Source organism: Gastrolobium bilobum, unplaced genomic scaffold (genome assembly GCF_033153095.1).
Source record: "Gastrolobium bilobum isolate Gb01-03AN ecotype WA unplaced genomic scaffold, APGP_CSIRO_Gbil_v1 utg9022, whole genome shotgun sequence".
NCBI classification, from domain to species: Eukaryota; Viridiplantae; Streptophyta; class Magnoliopsida; order Fabales; family Fabaceae; genus Gastrolobium; species Gastrolobium bilobum.
Genome location: NW_026898518.1, coordinates 4,462 through 22,456, shown reverse-complemented (window position 1 = coordinate 22,456; position 17,995 = coordinate 4,462). Strand labels below are relative to the sequence as shown.

General features: G+C 39.4%; 1 non-coding gene across 1 annotated transcript; it reads right to left on the bottom strand.

The window, feature by feature from the left end:
• Positions 1-8,556: 8,556 nt before the first annotated feature.
• Positions 8,557-8,663, bottom strand: LOC133317014 (small nucleolar RNA R71). Its single transcript, XR_009752282.1, has one exon. It is a non-coding gene; the product is annotated as a small nucleolar RNA R71 (small nucleolar RNA).
• Between the last annotated feature and the right edge of the window lie 9,332 nt (positions 8,664-17,995).

Genomic DNA, 17,995 nt, shown 5'->3' with positions numbered 1-17,995 from the left:
CACCAGCAATCAGATCATCAGCAGCAGTAGCATCAGTAGCAGTGGCATCAACAGCAGTCTGGGCAGAAGCAGCAGCATCAGCAGGCTCTCCCTCATCAGCATGATCATCATAATGGGTGCGGACAACTGCCTCAAAGGCATCCTCCTCCTCTGAATGAGGGTAAACAAGTGGCTGGAACGCAGCTATCTCTAAACCCTGGGCCTCACAGAGATCTGTCAGCATCTTAATCATGTGAGTCTGAAATGAGTGCTGACTCGTCTGCATAAACCTTAGACGGCAGCGTAAATTGTAACGCCCGGCAACTTGCAAGGATCAACGACTGTCCCCACACACTAACACGAGACTTTTCAGCGTGCTTTGTCCTCACTTGCACACTTCCCGGGAAAACTTCCCAGGAGGTCACCCATCCCAGAATTGCTCCAAGTCAAGCACGCTTAACTGTGGAGTTCTTCCGATCCGGGCTACCGAAAAGCAGATGCATCTTGTTAGTATAGGTAGTACCAATTAATTCTTATAAGTCATTTCTAACTGTACCGTCCCATACCAGCACAGTCTCTGGAATCCCTCTTTCGAGTGTTGATTCGATTCATTCATGAACCCCCAAGCTGCAAGATTTGGCATGAGCCGCTCATTGTCCGTGCCCTTTCGCACCGGCGATCACTCCCTGCCCTTGCCAGCTCTTGGGATGTTACATGCCCACCAGCTTCCGCCTGGTTCGTCCTCGAACCACACCGTACTGGAAGAGAGGCCCTGCTCTGATACCACTTGTAACGCCCGGCAACTTGCAAGGATCAACGACTGTCCCCACACACTAACACGAGACTTTTCAGCGTGCTTTGTCCTCACTTGCACACTTCCCGGGAAAACTTCCCAGGAGGTCACCCATCCCAGAATTGCTCCAAGTCAAGCACGCTTAACTGTGGAGTTCTTCCGATCCGGGCTACCGAAAAGCAGATGCATCTTGTTAGTATAGGTAGTACCAATTAATTCTTATAAGTCATTCCTAACTGTACCGTCCCATACCAGCACAGTCTCTGGAATCCCTCTCTTTCGAGTGTTGATTCGATTCATTCATGAACCCCCAAGCTGCAAGATTTGGCATGAGCCGCTCATTGTCCGTGCCCTTTCGCACCGGCGATCACTCCCTGCCCTTGCCAGCTGTTGGGATGTTACATAAATGCCCCAAACGAATGTCATTGTTGATCAGCCATTGCTCCCCTGATCTTATCCTTTGTTCAATCTCAGAATCCTCCTCAGCCATGGGTTTCCTGCCAGGTGTCAGCCCTGTGGGTCCTTCTCCCCCAATCTTCAATTGTCCCCTGATCAACTTAGCATCAATGGTAGGGTGCAATTTGACTGGCACCCCATTATCAGTAACATCCACACCAGCTTTTTGGCACAGAAGCTGGATCAGAGAACAGTGACCAAAAGCATGTGAACTGCTATCATAGTGGGCCATATCATATATGCTGTCTTGAGAAAGGATGGGAAGCTCCACTTTCCCTTTAGTCATAATAGTGTGAATCAAGACAGCTCTCATCAGAATTACCTCCGCTTGGTTGGAGGAGGGCATAATATTTAAGACTACAAAATGGAACCAGACTCTAGCTTCCCCATTCAGCTGCCTCAACCAAAGAAATTTAGGATTCACCTTATCCTTGGTCGTCTCCCATTTGGTCCAACTCTCAAACACAGGGTCCTGTCTCTTGGGTGGAATGTCAATTTTCTGCCAATTTCTCTTGAACTGGTAGCATTGGTTGTGAAGGTAATCACAATGCCGGATCTTCAGAAGCTTTTGAATAGTGTGGGCATCATATTTGACTCTCTTGCCTCTCACCCAACTAACAAAAGTCCTCTTACTACCCTCATCACCATTGTAGGCATTGGCATAGAATTCCCGTGCTATGGCCGGGATGCTGTCGACTAGGATATCACCAAAGGTCACCCATTCCCTAGTTTGCAGCTACGACTGGAACTCTGGGTACTCATCCTTGTCCAGGACAAACTTCCTTTCCCGGACAAATGGCCTGGAAGAGGTCTTGGCAGTGTAATGGGCCTCATGCTCCGCACTATTCCAGAAATGGGCATCATATGTAGGTGGAGGTGGTGTAGGCTCAGATGCCTGAGACACCCTAGACCTCTTCTTTCCGGTCTTCTTAGGTGGAGGTGTAGACATGATCCTGAAAAATCAAAAGAGATAAGTTAGTATAGCATGGAAAAGTAGGGGATCCAATTCCCAGATTTAGAATTGAAGTAGTGATGGAATTGGATCCAAAATCATGTGAGTAAACACCTCCACAATGCTAAACTCAGCAATCAAAAGCATGTATGCAGCAGGGCCTGGGCGCTAAAACGGTCACACTGAACGTTTTAGCGTCCTGGCCTTATGCATGTTTTAAACTGGCCAAGCGCTAAAACGTTGGGTGACCAGCGTTTTAGCGTCCTGGCTTTTCTAGGTCAGGCATTATGTCGAACACCTTGTGTGTGTGTGTGCATATGGCAGATTGTGTAAACCGATTGGGGATACCCCTCATCCAAAAAAAAATGGAAAACAGCATCGTCACACATGCATGAACATATATTTACAAAGATAATCATTAAATTACCAACATAGTTCATGAATCAAGTATGGAAACTCCAAATAATATGAAAGAAAAAACAAAAATAATACAAATGATGGAGAGGAAGAAGATATTGATGCATACCTAGATGGAATATGAGGAAATCTGAGGAAATGTGATGAAGAAAGATGGAAGAGTTCAAGGGTGCAAGAGAGAGAGTGAGTGAAAAAATAGAGACAAAAGGGTTAGTGTGACAGAAGTGAGGGAAAACCTGTGTATTTCAAATAATTGACAGGGCGCTAAAACGTTGAAACCAAACGTTTTAGCGCCCAGGACCAGAAAAGTGTGCACACGTTGTGTGCAGCACCGCGCTAAAACGGTCACCAGGGACGTTTTAGCGCTCTGGGCTAGAGTGCTTGCAACTGATGCATTGGGTGAACGCTAAAACGATCAGTATGAATGTTTTAATGCTCATGGCCAGAGAGTTTCATTGTGATGCAACTCTTAGGAAGCTAAAACGTCCAGAATGGAAGTTTTAGCGCCCAACACTTGTAAAAAAAAAAAAAAATTTGAAACTTTTCAAAACTTTGCCCTCTTCTCTTCTTTTTTTTTTTATACATGGTATTAACATTAATGTTACATACCTGATACAGTGGGTTGCCTCCCACTCAGCGCATGTTTAATGTCGCGAGCCTGACGGGTAAGATCTAGCTTATCTCCAACAAGGAAACTGAAATCAGTTGCCTGTCCACAGCACATCCTATGTAAAGTTTCAATCTCTGACCATTTACAGTAAAACTCTGGTCAGAATCCCAAGCACAAATCTCCACCGCTCCATAAGGCTTCATGCTCTTAACTACAAATGGTCCAGACCATCTGGACTTCAGCTTCCCTGGAAACAATTTCAACCTGGAGTTGAATAACAGCCCCTGATCTCCCACCTTAAAATCCCTGGGTGTGATCTTCCTATCATGCCATAACTTGGTCTTCTCCTTGTATAGGATGGCACTCTCATAAGCAGACAGACGGAATTCATCCAGTTCATCCAATTGCAGTAGTCTTTTCTCACCTGCTGCCTTGGAGTCAAAGTTTAAGAACTTGACAGCCCATAATGCTCTATGCTCCAATTCAACAGGAAAATGACATGCTTTCCCAAACAACAACTGAAATGGAGACATTCCAATAGGAGTCTTGAATGCTGTCCTATATGCCCACAAGGTGTCATCAAGTTTCTTGGACCATTGAGTCCTAGCATTCCCAACAGTTTTCTCCAATATTCTTTTAAGTTCCCTGTTGGAAATCTCAACCTGACCACAAGTCTGAGGGTGGTACGGAGTACTTATTTTGTGCCTCACTCCATACTTGGCAAGAACAGCTTCAACAAACCTGTTATCAAAATGGGTTCCCCCATCACTTATTATGGCTCTTGGAACTCCAAATCTCACAAATATGTTCTTCTTTAGGAATGCTATCACAACCCGAGCATCATTTGTTTGTGTGGCTATGGCTTCAACCCACTTCGACACATAATCAACTGCCACCAGGATATACTTGTTAGAGTAGGAAGAGGGAAAAGGTCCCATGAAATCCATACCCCAGACATCAAAGATCTCCACCTCCAGTATATTATTCAAAGGCATCTCATGTCTCCTGGAGATGTTCCCAGTTCTCTGGCAGTTGTCACATGCTTCCACATACTTTCTGGCATCCTTGTACAATGTGGGCCAGTAAAAGCCACTCATCAAAACCTTGGCTGCTGTTCTCTCACCTGCAAAGTGGCCACCATAGGCTGAACCATGACAGTGCCATAAGACACTCTTTTGCTCCTCTTCTGGAATGCATCTTCTGATTACTCCATCTGAACATCTATAGAAGAGGTATGGTTCATCCCAGATGTATCTCCTCACATCATGCAGAAATTTCTTCCGCTGCTGGTAAGTGAAATCCTTTGGCATGGCTCCAGCAGCTCTGTAGTTAGCAAAATCAGCAAACCATGGTGGGGTGTCAACAGACAAGACTTGATCATGCACCAACTGGGAAACAGTGCTTATGGCCAGTATTTGCTCATCAGGGAACTCTTTCTTGATAACCACCTCTTGACCCTCTTGTAAATGTGTCTTTGTGATCCTGGATAAGTGATCAGCCACCAAGTTCTCCACTCCCTTTTTGTCTTTGATCTCTACTTCAAACTCTTGCAGAAGTAACATCCATCGGAGTAACCTGGGCTTAGCATCCTGCTTTGTTAACAAATACTTCAAAGCTGCATGGTCAGTGTAAACAATAACCTTGGACCTTAGCAGATATAACCTAAACTTGTCAAATGCATACACTATTGCCAATAACTCCTTCTCTGTAGTAGCATAATTCTTTTGTGCTTCATTAAGAATCTTACTGGCATAGTAAATGACATGCAACAGTTTATCCTTCCTTTGGCCTAAGACTACCCCCACAACATAATCACTGGCATCACACATAAGTTCAAATGGTAATGAAAAATCAGGTGCCATGATTATAGGTGCAGTGATCAACTTGTCTTTCAACACATTAAATGCATGCAAGCAGTCATCAGTAAACAGAAATTCTTGATCTTTTCCTAACAGCTTGCACAATGGTTTTGCAATTTTTGAAAAATCTTTAATAAAACGACGGTAAAAACCAGCATGTCCTAGAAAACTCCTCACACCTTTAACATTTATGGGAGGGGGTAGTTTCTCAATAACAGAGATCTTGGCCTTATCTACTTCAATCCCTCTGTTGGACACATTGTGTCCCAAAACAATACCCTTTGTCACCATGAAGTGACATTTCTCCCAATTTACCACAAGATTGCAATCTTGGCATCATTTCAAAACATTGTCCAAGTTTTCTAAACATGCATCAAAAGTAGGACCAAACACAGAAAAATCATCCATGAAAATCTCAATGCGCCTTTCTACCATGTCAGAGAATATGGAAAGCATGCACCTTTAAAAAGTTGTTGGTGCATTGCATAGGCCAAAAGGCATCCTCCGGTATGCAAAGGTTCCATAGGGACAAGTGAATGCAGTCTTCACTTGATCTTCCGGAGCCACAACTATCTAGTTGTAGCCCGTGTATCCATCCAGAAAACAGTAGAAAACATGTCCTGCTAATCTTTCCAGCATCTGGTCCAGGAATGGAATAGGGAAATGGTCCTTCCTGGTTGCTTTATTGAGTCTCATGTAGTCAACACACATCCTCCAGCCAGTGATTGTTCTTGTAGGGATCAATTCATTATTCTCATTCCTAACCACAGTCATCCCTCCTTTCTTGGGCACTGTCTGAACTGGACTCACCCATGCACTATCTGAAATAGGATAAATCATCCCAGCATCAAGCAACTTCACCACCTCTTTCCTTACTACCTCCTTCAGAGTGGGATTAAGTCTTCTTTGTGGTTGCCTTACTGGTTTGACTTCTTCCTCCATCAATATCTTGTGAGTGCAGAAGGAAGGGTTGATACCCTTAAGATCTGAAAATGACCAGCCCATGGCTGTCTTGTTCTTCTTGAGTACCTCAACCAACTTCACTTCCTCCCCTTCAGACAAGAATGCATTTATAATGGCTGGGTATGTTTGATCATCCCCAAGGAACACATACTTCAGATTAGAAGGTAGTTCTATCAGGTCCACCTTAGGTGCTCCCTTAGGAATGTCATCCACCTTCTTTTCAAGCTCTTCAACTACTGGTTCCTCCTGATAAAATTCCCCACTCATCTCATCCTTACTTTTGTCTTCCTCTAACAACAGGTCCTTGATGATCCCTTAGTTCATCATGGTTTTTAGCAGGAATTAGGATCAAATTATGTGATTAAATGATGAAAAACAAGGTTAATGTCCTAAGATGTCCTCAATTACAAGTTCAAGAGCTTTATTGGAAATTTGTATGATTCTTGTAGGAAAAGCAAGCTTGAAAGACAACTGGAGAAGGAAGAAGATTCTGGAGCTCAAGAGGAGAAAAATTGCCTAAGTGTTGAGCGCTAAAACGTCCACACTGAGCGTTTTAGCGCCCTGTTACAGGAAGAGGCCAAAACTTGCTGGTGTTGAGCGCTAAAACGTCCACACTGAGGGTTTTAGCGTCCTGTTACAGGAAGAGGTCAAAACTTGCTGCTGATGAGCGCTAAAACATCCACACAGAGCGTTTTAGCACGCTGCTACACTAAGAAGATGGAAAATTGCTGTTCTTGGGCGCTAAAACGGCCTGCAATATGCGTTTTAGCGCCCTAAAATGGAAAAAGATTCTGGTCTTCACCGCTAAAACGTCCACATCAAACGTTTTAGCGTTGGAGTCAGTTAAAGTTAGTTGAGCATTCACCAAGTTTGGACGCTAAAACGGTCATTCCTTAACGTTTTAGCATTGAAATCAGTTAAAAGCAGTTGAGCATACGTAAAGCATGGACCCTAAAACGGCCACTTATGGACGTTTTAGCGCCCACATCAATTTTCTGTTTTTAATTGTAACACTATATAAGGCAAAGCCTTGACACTTAGATCAGAATCTGGGGGATCTGAACTCTCTCTCTCTCTTAAACTTAGTCTGACTTCTCTCTAAATTCTCTTAGTTTTTGTATTAGGATTTCCTTGTAATAGTTTGGAGATTGAAGACTTTCAACATGGAAATGAAGTTTGTTTCTTCTTCTCTTATTTATTCCTTAGTCATGTCTGAGTAGAGTCTTTGTAGTCTGAATGCAATGGAACTCCATGATAATATTATGTTGATTTGATTAATATGATGAAGTATTTTTCATGTGTTGATTTGAGATTTTCTGAGTTAATTATTTCTATCAAAGAAGTAGTATAGAACAGGGATGTTTATATGACTTCTGTATTTGATAATCTCAACATCAGAATTCTAGTACTCAAGGGATTGATGCTAGAATTATGATGTAATCTTAAAACCTTAGTATTTCATGCATGTATTAAGAAAGAGATCACCAAGGGATTGGGGTTTCTGATTAATGTATCTATCAGGGTAGTAAGGGATTACATCTTGATGATAAGTAAAAGGTTGATTAACATCACATGGAAAGGAATTCATCATATGATCAATTTTTATATGGGTTATCATGGAGGAAAGTTGTTTTCTGACTACTTGTTGTTTTTATTAATTCCTAATCCATATTTACTTTGTGTCAATTTACTTAAAATCAATTTTCTGGTGACAAATTATTCATGATTTTTACAAACTCTTATTTGATTCAAATTAGTTTTCTATGGTATATTGGTGTTTGAACACAATTTCTCGTGGGAACGATCTTTACTCATCATTTTATTACTTGTACGATTAGTGCACTTGCTAAACGTCCAACAAGTTTTTGGCGCCATTGCCGGGGAATTTGTTTTTCAACACTAACTGATACTATAGAATTCTGAGATTGAATCCTTTTATTTTCAGTATTTTAGTTTATGTTAAGTTTCTGGTCAATTTTGATTCTGGTATATGCGAGGTACACTTGATCCAAATTTGTTGTTGTATGATCCAGAATTAGAAAGGACATTGAGGAAGCACAAAAGGGCAGCCAGGCAAAGGAGACAGTTGCAAGAAATTGGTGAATCAAGTACGGTTAATCAGGAAGATATAATGGCAGAGAATCACAGACCACCACCACCACAGAGGACACTGGGAGAGTACATGACTCCTGCAGTGATTCCTCCAATTGGGAGTGTTGTGCGCCCAACAGTGGAGCCCAACAACTTTGAATTGAAGCCTGCTTTGATACATTTGGTGCAGAAGGATCAGTTTGCTGGAACCAGTGCAGAGGACCCTTACTTGCACATAGAGAACTTCCTATTGTTGAGTGATACTGTGAAGATAAATGGTGTCACAAGAGATGCAATTCTGTTGAGACTATTCACTCATTCACTGACGGATGATGCAAGGAGATGGCTGCAATCATTGCCACAAGGAAGTATAACAACTTGGGATGATTTGTAAACCAAGTTCTTGCAAAGGTTTTTCTCAGCATCCAAGAGGGCCAAGTTGAAGGATGAGATTACAAGCTTTAAGCAGAAAGAGTCAGAATCTATTTATGAGGCTTGGGAGAGATTCAAGACTTTGTTGAGGAAATGTCCACAGCATGGAACTGAGGCATGGCAACAAGCAGCAATCTTCCTGCAAGGAATGACCACTAACACTAGAACCTTGGTGCATGCCACTGCTAGTGGATCATTGACTACCAAGACCCCTCAAGAAGCCTTGGATATCTTTGAGTCATTAGCATCTCAAGAATTTGATAATGCCCCAGTGGCTGACAGAAGGACATGAATTATCAGGTTGGATGGGTATGATGCTTTGTTGGCAAGGAATGATCAACTGATGCAGACACAGAGACAACAGCAGCAACGATTAGATACCCTTATTAAGAAACTCTCTTCACAAAAGGTAGCTTCTGTGGAAACAAAGAGTGTATGTGCTATCTGTGGCAAGGGCCATGTGACAGAGGAGTGTGATTATGGGGGATCATCAGAACAAGCAGAGGTGAATAGAGTGTGGTATGATCAGAATAATCAAAGGAACTACAACAATCAGGGAAAGAATGTTTATATGCCACCATGGAAAAACAAGAATCAACACCCAGGATTCAGCTATAGTTCCAACCATCAATTGAATCCACCATTACATCCTCCACCACCACATATGAAGGAGCAGTCAAGTGATCCTGCTGCATAGGAGAAAGCGTTTGCTCAGTTATCTAAGACAACTCAGGATTATATTCAGGGTTCTACTTCATTCAGGGAAGAGACAACTGCATTCATGCAGGAGACCAGAACTTCTTTCAGAAATCAAGAAGCATCAATCAGAAATTTGGAGACCCAGATTGGTCAATTATCAAGACAAATATCAGAGAGACCACAAGGGAAATTTCCAAGTGATACACTAGTGAATCCAAAGGAGCACTGTAAAGCAATTATGACAAAAAGTGGGTTAGTACTTCAACCAGGGAAAAAGAAGGTGGAAAATAAAAAGAATGAAGAAGAGGTTGTGGTTGAAGATGTAGTCTCTGATGATGAAGTAGAGAAAATGAGAAATGAGAAAAGTGAGAAGGAAGTAGTTGTTAGAGATGTTATAGTTGGAATTGACAAAGAAGAGGAAGGGAAGGACAATAAGAATGAAGGAGAGGTAGAAGTTGGTAAAAATGCTTCCCCACAAAAGATGATGAAGTGGGAAAAGAAGAAGATGGCTGACAAGAAAGAACAGCCAGTTAGTTTATCTCCCTATGCTACAGTTCCCTACCCTCAGAGGTTGAAGCAAGAGATTCAGAAACAGCACTATGCAAGATTTCTGGATATCTTCAAAAATTTACAAATTAACATACCATTTTCTGAAGCACTGGAAAATATGCCTCACTATGCAAAATTCATGACGGATCTTCTTACTAAGAAGAGGAAATTAACTGATGGTGAGACAGTGGCCCTAACAGCAGAGTGTAGTGCCCTAATCCAGAAGAAGCTTCCAACAAAAATGAAAGATCCAGGAAGCTTCAGTATCTCTATTGCTATAGGAGATGTGGAGGTGGGAAAGGCATTGTGTGATTTGGGAGCCAGTATAAACTTGATGCCGTTGACAGTATGTAGAGCTTTGGGAATTAACACTTTGAAGGAGACCAATCTTATTTTGCATCTTGCAGATAGATCTATCAAGAGGCCTGAAGGTGTGGTTGAAGATGTCTTGGTCAAGGTAGACAAGTTTATTTTTCCAGTGGATTTTGTGATTCTTGACATGGAGGAAGAGGATACAGAAAGTCCTTTATTGTTAGGAAGACCCTTTTTAGCAACTGCAAGATCTTTGATAGATGTTGAACAAGGAAAGTTGTTGCTAAGGGTGGATGAGGAAACAGTCACAATTGATGTATTTGAAACCATCAAGCATCCTGTTGATGTGGAGGATTGTTTTAGATTGGATGTGATACAGGAGGTTGTGGAAGAAGTGAATAAAAAAGAAGAATTCCCAGTTGAGGAACAAAGATCAAAAGAAGAAACAGGTACAGAGGATTACCAAGAAGAGCCAGAAGTGGAAGAGCTTGAGAAGAAGATTGATGACATTCCAAAAGGAGCACCTACGGTAGAACTTAAAGAATTACCTTCACATTTGAAGTATGTGTTCCTTGGGGATGATCAAACATATCCAGCAATCATTAATGCAATGTTGTCTGATGAGGAAGAAGGGAAGTTGATTAAGGTACTCAAGAAGAATAAAATGGCTATTGGATGGCAGTTTTCAGATCTTAAGGGTATTAATCCTTCCTTTTGCACCCACAAAATATTGATGGAAGAAGAGGTCAAACCAGTAAGGCAACCACAGAGGAGACTCAACCCCACTATGAAGGAAGTAGTTAGGAAGGAGGTGGTGAAGTTGCTTGATGCTAGGATGATTTACCTAATTTCAGACAGTGCTTGGGTGAGTCCTGTGCAGACCGTGCCCAAGAAAGGGGGGATGACTGTAGTGAAAAATGAGAACAATGAGTTGATTCCCACAAGGACAATCACTGGCTGGAGAATGTGCATTGATTACCGGAGGCTGAATAAGGAAACCAGGAAGGATCATTTTCCACTTCCTTTCTTGGATCAGATGCTAGAGAGGTTGGCAGGACATGCTTTCTATTGCTTCTTAGACGGTTATTCAGGGTACAATCAGATAGATGTGGCACCAGAGGATCAGGAGAAGACTGCTTTTACATGTCCATATGGAATATTCGCATACCAGAGGATGCCTTTCGGTTTATGCAATGCTCCTGCCACATTTCAAAGGTGCATGCTTTTCATTTTTTCTGATATGATAGAAGAATGCTTTGAAATTTTTATGGATGATTTTTCTGTATTTGGTTCTGATTTTGATGTATGTCTAGGGAATTTAGATTCTGTTTTGAAAAGATGTCAAGACTGTAATTTGGTTTTGAACTGGGAGAAGTGTCACTTTATGGTGACAGAAGGTATAGTTCTTGGACACAAGGTGTCTAGGAATGGAATTGAGGTGGACAGGGCAAAAATTTCTGTGATAGAGAAACTTCCCCCACCTGTAAATGTTAAGGGTGTGAGGAGTTTTCTTGGTCATGCAGGATTTTATAGGCGGTTCATAAAAGATTTTTCAAAAATTGCTAAGCCCTTATGCAAGTTATTAGTTAAGGACCAAGAATTCCTGTTTGATGATGAATGTTTGCATGCATTTTATGTTTTAAAAGAAAAGTTGACCACTGCACCTATCATGATGGCACCTGATTTTTCATTACCATTTGAATTCATGTGTGATGCCAGTGACTATGCCGTAGGAGTGGTATTGGGCCAAAGAGTGAATAAATTGTTGCATGTCATTTACCATGCCAGTAAGATCTTAAATGATGCACAAAAGAATTATGCTACTACAGAAAAAGAATTACTGGCTATTGTGTATGCATTTGACAAATTCAGGCCATATCTGTTAGGATCAAAAGTTATTGTTTACACTGACCATGCAGCTTTAAAGTATTTGTTAAGCAAGCAGGATGCTAAACCCAGATTGCTCCGCTGGTTGTTACTGTTGCAAAAGTTTGAGGTAGAAATCAAGGACAAAAAGGGAGTTGAAAATTTGGTGGTTGATCATTTATCCAGGATTACAGAAAAAGAGCTTCAAGAAGGACCGGAAGTAGTGATCAGAGAAGAGTTTCCTGATGAACATGTTTTGGCAATATGTGCTGTAACAGAGATGGTTGGGGATAAAGTCTTATCTATCAGTACCCCACCATGGTTTGCTGATTTTGCCAACAATAAAGCTGCTGGATTGATGCCTAAGGATTTAACATGGCAACAGAGGAAGAAATTTCTGCATGATGTTAAGAGGTATATTTGGGATGAGCCATATCTTTTCTATAGATATTCAGATAGTATGATCCGACGGTGTATTCTAGAGGAAGAACAGAAGGATGTGTTGTGGCATTGTCATGGTTCTGCATATGGTGGACATTTTGCAGGTGAGAGAATTGCAGCAAAAGTATTGATGAGTGGCTTCTACTGGCCCACTTTATACAAGGATGCAAAGAAGTTTGTGGAGGCATGTGACAACTGTCAGAGAACTGGGATTATTTCTAGGCGACATGAAATGCCGTTGAACAATATCCAGGAAGTGGAAAATGTAACACCTTGTGTTAACCCGGTTTGTTAACATGTCATCGTATTAAGCCACGCTTAATTAAAATATGGGGAATAACTTTTTACTTTTCAATTATAACGTCATTAACTTAGCCAAGTTAATTACTTAATCAATTTCATAAAACATCGCCTGTATGTAAATTGCAAAAGACAGCTAACTGAAAATACCTCATGAATAAATAAGTGAGTATCTAAGTCGCAGATCTACAACACGTAGTCCGGACATAATCCTGATACAATTATACAACTCGAATCAACTAAAAACATAAAATCAAGTCAATGTGGCATGGACAATCCCCATGCTCACCAAATAGCAACATAATCAACAGAGTCTCAGCTCAAAATCCATAACACGAAATTAATAGCATAACAGCAACAAATATCATCCAGCATCCAAACATAAATAGCATAGGCAGAAATATCAGCTAAGCTCCGGCCTCCTGCCGCTAGAGGTCTCAACCCCTGGGTTACCTGAACCTGAAATAAGCGCCCCAAACGTAGGGTGAGATCTCTAAACAAAAATCTCAGTAAGGCAAGGGGTCCTCAAGGATCTTCTACCCCAAGCTCACTTACATGTGCAGTATAAGTTCTAAAAACAGTTAAACAGTATAAGTTCCAAAATAGTGCAATGCAACATATAATCATGTCATGTGTGTTAATACTAATCTACTGGCCAGAGAAATGCAGGAATACGTCTATTACCCACACTAATGCAAGACGCCACTTGCACCCACCCACAGTGTCACCGTCTTGTGTGACGCCACATACTCACGCTAACCGTCAAAGTGGAACAACATATACATATTATAAGCAATTGCACATAAAGCTCAACAACATTTTCAATTATCAAAGCATGTAAACACATCATGCATATAAACCATTCCCCCATGGGGTATGGTGGAACCACACAATGGCTAAACCGAGGACACAAAAGTTTACCTGTACCCATATGCCCATCCGACTCGAACTCGGTATCACAAGGGTCCACACCACAAATAGAATCCAATGCACTCACAGATCTGGTTCAATGACCATTATAGTATCAATATACATATTCTAAAATTCCAAGACAATCGGATATTATCTTCTTTTTCATTTCGAACCGTAACAAACCAATAATTTAAAGTGACAAAACAAATGGCCATTAGAGAAGAAGAGGTAGCGCACAGTTTGCGAATGTCCTTTTTTTTATTAACATGGATTCTGAATCAACAGTAACATACAACAAAGATTATACCAAAAATTATGGATTTACAAGGAATAGTTAAGTTCACCTAGGATCCTTTTAAGAACAGAAAAATGAAAGCTTGAGAGGTTGAGAAAACACCCAAATCCTTCAACAATAGGTTCTCTTTCAACAAGACTAGAGCTTTAATGGTTGGGTGATGTTTCAATGGAGGAGAAAAGGAGAAAAATGAAAACTTTGGAGAAGAAAGCTAAGACTCCAAGAAGACCACAAATGGTTGCCACACTCAGCTGCTGAGTCCTCTCAAAAAAACTTACGGTTTTGATCCTTTTTCTATTTATATAGTCACTTAAGTTAAATTAGCAGTATTAGTTTAATTAGTTTCTCTCTTCGTTTAGCTCCAAAATTTTAGATTCTTAACCTAGATATTTTTCTAGGAATTTTCATATTTTTATTTTATTTTTTTCGCAATACTTTTTCGGTACGCATTTTTCTCGCTGTCGGTATTAGTTCCGATACCAGTTCTCATTATTTTGACTCCAAACTTGACATACTAGTCCTAAATATTAATCTAGGAATATTCATGCATTTATTATAATTTTTTGGGATACTTCACCGGTACGCACTTATACCGCGAAGCAGAACCGATATCTGCACTTTTCGTCAGAAAAGCGACTTTCAACATTATTAATCACTTACTATAATTATTTAAGCTCACTCGTAATTATTAGGGTAAATTATGGAATTATCTCATTAATCTCATAATTAATTAATTAAAGTCTTTAATTAACGGTGCAGGTTCTTACAGGTGGTGTGGATCAACATTAGAGGGTTTGAACCTTCAAGCCTAACACTGATCACATTCGAGTTTCGAGTTACGAACAAGGTATCTCTCTATCCTAGAGTATGTATCTTGATTGGTATGTGTGTTTCCGTTTTGAAAATTTTTGTTTTCATCCTCACATGCCTACGACCTTCAAGGCCCTTTCTTTTAAGTGGTATCAGAGCTCGATTGCTTTACCATAGACGGGTGATGGTACTTTGTTTGTAAAAATTTATTCTTCACGGTCAAACATTCTTTAAAGATGTTAAAGATTGATTCTTTGCATGTGGATATAAATTACAATGCTTTAAAATGTTAAAGATTGTTCTTTCATGAACTTGATTAATATGATTATGGTGTTCATATATCTACGTGTACTCATGGTTTTGTTTCTTTATGATTCTTTGTGAGAGTTTTTAAAAGAAACATTTTTTTTTGGAAGGAATATAATTCGGCCATGAAGTGAATATTCAAATGCTTTGTTTTCTCCATGATCTTATGGAATAACTCGACTATATGTATAAAAGAAGGGTTCTTTATTTTTGTATGAATTGTTCATGAACAAAACATAAAATTTTTGTGATAAAATTTCTAATACATGAGCATGTATGGTTCGGCAATATTAAGATTATGGTTATATGTATGGTTTAATTTTTGTGTTCTTTGAGAAAGAATTAACAAAGATTTGAATTATGTATAGAGATGCATGATTCGACCATTTGGAGAAAATTATGAGATTTTGAATTTTGATTCTTGTTTTGATATTTTAATTGTTAAATTATCAAGATATAAGTGAGAATATATTTAACATAAAAATTGTGTGCTTGCAAGTTGTTTAACTTTTCAGGTGCAAATTGGAAGGGGATGGTCATGGTGCCTGATTTTAAATTTCAAATTTTTCTTTAATTTTAAATTAGAGGTGTAATTTTGCTCTATTTAAATTAGAGGTGTAAATTTGAATTTTAAATTTTTGTATTTTCATTTGTCCCTCCAAAGATGTTTTGGAGTTTCTTTAATTATTTTGTAATTAGAGAATTAGGCTAGTGGCGTTTAGACGAGAAGAAGCCGTGGCCTAAGGATGAAGATGGAAGAATGAGCGAGCACCATGACCGTCTCAAATAAAAAATGTTTTATTTATATGCTTGTATGTTTTAAAACGACTAGTATGCATGAGATAATGTATCGCGGATGTATGTTTTTATGTTTTAAAACGACTAGTATGCATGAATTGGAGAAATCGCGTTTGTATGTATTATTGTGCACGTCCAATTACGACTAGTGTAATCCGATAGATGTTTGACATAGGTTACGACTAGCATGATAATAATACATACGCGTTTGATGAGACTTAGTAAACCCTAAATAAAAGGAACCCTTAAAGGTATCAATTATTAAGTGTATGATTACCTCCCACCACCAATATTACTCAAACCTTCTCTAAATAGTGGTGTTCCACAACCCAGTTGGGACCCACTGTGTAACACCCTCTCTTGTAGGCCTCCAAGAGAGTTGTTTGCTAAGCGGAATTAGAGTTCTTTAATAGTATTTTAGAGACTGAAAAAATTTCTCTTTTACATTGCAAATTAAAACTAAAGAGGGGATCTGGTTAATTACAAAAATCAGAGTACACAAAATTTCTTAAACTTATTAAAAATATAAATTTCCTGATAGACCTTGTTGTCTTTAAAAATTCGTATAAAATCCATTTCAATGATTCAAAAATATATTCTTTGTAATCTGGAAACTAGACATCTGGGGCTTCACGTTCATATAAAATAATAGTGATTTGGAGTTCGTTTTCCCCTCAAAACATAACTCGCAAAATAAGAGAGAAAATAGTGGAAATATCCCAAATGTCCTGGCTGGTAAAATTCATAATAAATCGATCTTTCAGAATTTCTTTGCAAGGTTTATATATAATGAAACTAGACACCTGGGGCTACGCGTGCATATAAATTATAAGAAAATCGGAGGTCCATAGCCCCAGTACGACAACTTACAAAGTGCTCGCAAAGACTTTTCAAAACTCAGCATTTAGATAACATGTCAAAATCCTTTTCGCAAACGTTTCAACATCTGTTTCCAAAATACTTGCTGGTCATAAAATTGTAATGCAATAATAAAATCATAGTTCACAGTAATACAAGCTTCTCAATTTCATACAATCATCCATAAAATATCACATCAATAGCAGCATGCCCAAATAGTAGAAGCCAACAGCAAATATCCAAGTCCTCAAAAGCTTTTACGTCCTCCTGCCATTTTGTAAAAATAGCAGCCCCCAAAGGGGTGAGAGAAAATCCCAGTAGTGTGGCAACACAACCATAATGCAACAATATTAACTAGGCACAAAATCATAAATAGTCACTTCAAACATTTAATCCTTTTCATCATATATCATAACGCGTATATAACGCCATTTTTCCTTTACGCTCATAGCACCGTCGTGCGCGTAGCATCACAGTGGGTATTCCTAATGGCTCCCATGAAGGTGAATCCCACTGTGGAACCTATGCGGACTGAAGCCAAGTGTCCCCTCTCCTGGTACCAGGCATGCCTATATGATGCATGCTCAGTCACATGTCCTCAATACATATATATATATATATATATTCAAGATGTCATGAATCAAGTATACATGCCATGTTATGCAATCGCACCCAACAGAAAAATGTATTATGATGTAAAATGCATGCATATATCATATCATCCTTTCATATTCTTACCATTGGCTCATCATCATCATAACATACATAGAACAAATGTGAGCAACACATCACAATTCCATACACTAGCCAATAGTCACATTAGGTAATACCGCCTACACATACCTCGTACGTCGAAACTTACTTTACCGATTCACAACGAAACAGTCCAACGTCTCAAGGATTTTTCGCACCTAATTTATAGTATAATAAATCAGTGTACATTCAATTTATTCAACCAAATTCCCAAGCTTAAGATCCCTATAACATTCGGCCATAATGTTCCTTTTCTACAAATTATTTTGACTCTAATTTACCTTTATACACTTTTAAAAGTGAGAAATTATTTTAATATTTCCAATAGATCAGAATCGGTTTTTTATACTTTTCATAGGGATATTTCTAACTTTAATTTTTAATAAAATACAGCAGCCCCCCTTCTAAAATAAACAGTGATAAATCCTAGTAGTGTGCATCTTCTTCAGCAAAACAGTGAGTATTTCTATACAAAACAATGGACATTTTTCTTCAGCAAACAGTGGCAGTTTTATAACAAAACAGTGAGCAGAAAACTAAGATA